Below are 2,122 nucleotides of genomic sequence, written 5' to 3'. Positions count from 1 at the left end.
CACCATATAAGTCTTCCGGTCGCAGGGCAGACGAGGCTGTGGTTCATGCACACTGTTAGTCCTGTAGACTAGTTTCTTCTCTGAGTCTGGTTTCCTTCTTTCTCTTTTGCTCTGGACAAGAAGAGACCAAGAGTTGTAGCTTAGATGATTGTTTGTAAGCTTTTAAGACCCCAGACACTACTCACCTCACTAGGATGTAGAACATAAACTTCGTGGACTATATTATGTCAATTGACCAAGATGTTCCACAAGACTATGGTTCGATGGCTTCAAACCCAGGAAACCAATCCAGTGAGGTTTTTGGTTATGTCTAAGAAGCGTTCACAACATAAAGACAACAGAAATCCTCACAACTGGGCCAATAAGCAACATCTTGATAAACGAAGAAAATACTTAAGTTGCCAAGGATTTCATTTTACTTGGATCCATAATCAACACCCATGGAAGCAGCAGTCAGGAAATCAAACGACATATTGCACTGGTCAAATCTGCTGTAAAAGACCTCTTCAAGGGGTTAAAAAGCAAAGATATCACTTTAAGGACTACAGTGTGCCTGACCCAAGCCATGGTATTTTCAATGGTCTCATTTGTACACGAACGCTGGACAATGAATAAGGAAGACTGAAGAACTGATACTTCAGAATCATGGTGTTGGCAAAGAAATATACTGTGGACTGCCAAAAGAACAAACATATCTGTCTTGGAAGAAGTACAGCCAGAGTGCTCCTTAGAAGCAAGAATGGCGAGACTTCGTCTCATGTACTTTGGACCTGTTAGCAGGAGATACCAGTCCCTGGAGAAGGACATCATGCTTGGTAAAGTAGAAGGTCAGCAAAAGACAGGAAGACCCTCAACAAGATGAACTGACATAGTGGCTGCAACGATGGGCTCAAGCACAGCAACGATTGTGAGGATGGGCAGGACTGGACAGCATTTTTTCTATTGTACACAGTACGGTCGCTATCAGTTGGAACCAACTTATCAGCACCTGACAACAAGAAGTATCCATAACTTCAACCGCTTTGGCACCGAAAAAGGAGACAGACAAGTGGTAACTCACGGAGCAGACCTGAGAAAGCTGAAGCCTAAGCTGTCAATGCGAAAATCAGAGAGGCACCCCACTTATATCACAGAACTTCCAGAAGGCCTAGGAATTGATGGAATCCAATCTTCCTCTGGAAGGAATAAAGGTGGAGCTCAAAAAAGCAGAACTGGCTGAAAGCCTGTTGACAAGCTAAGCCCTCCCAGATCTCTCCTGTACCAAGCGGCCAGGACACTATTCCTCCCCAGCCCTGAAAAATTACTGGGCATTTTAATTCAGGAGAGCATTTCTGGAGAGGAATCAGGCATGATTAAGGATACACACTAAAAACAGAGGTATTAATGAAACATTACAGACTGAATACTGAGAAGCCCTAGCTTTCCCCTCCTGCTTAGTTCCTAGAGTGCTGGCAGTCAGATCCCTCTCCTCCAGAAAGGAGACTGGAAGTGTCTTCCCTGGGGATCCTGATCACCATTAAGACGGAAGGTGCCAAGACAGTGACAATGAGAGTCCCCCAAGGAAAACTGCCCAGCACACTCGCCCCACAGAGGAGTCCACGTGTCCAACCCCAAACAGCCTCTGATCAGCGTCCTAGTGCCCCAATCATAATGTGGGCAGACACCCAAAGATCACAAGTCCCATGAGGCAAGTATCTAGTGTGAAAGATAGAAAATAAGCAGAGCAATGCAATTTGGTTGAAATGTGTATTATGCAGGGAAAACTTTTTAAAAAAAGCTTTTATATTTATCAACAGAAAGAAAATACTGCACCCATAAAATAAGAAGAGGATGCAAAACAAAGAACATTCAAAGAACAAAAGGAATGTTTGGAGATTAAAAATAAAATGGTTGGAATTAAAATAGAGGGATCAGACGATAAAGTTATAAAATTATGGAAAATGTGCAGAAAGTAGAGCAAAAAGATTAAAAAAAAAAAAGATAATTACAGAGAACCAGTCTAGAAGGTTTAAAATCTGAATAACAAAACTGCCAAAAATAGAGAAAATATAAGGGATGACAGGGTTGAAGACTAACTCAGGAAATTTCCCAGAATCTGAAAACATGAATTTCCAGATTTAAA

This window comes from Trichechus manatus, unplaced genomic scaffold, assembly GCF_000243295.1.
Source record: "Trichechus manatus latirostris isolate Lorelei unplaced genomic scaffold, TriManLat1.0 scaffold00344, whole genome shotgun sequence".
Classification (NCBI taxonomy): Eukaryota; Metazoa; Chordata; class Mammalia; order Sirenia; family Trichechidae; genus Trichechus; species Trichechus manatus.
Note: the sequence above shows the minus strand (reverse complement) of the source record.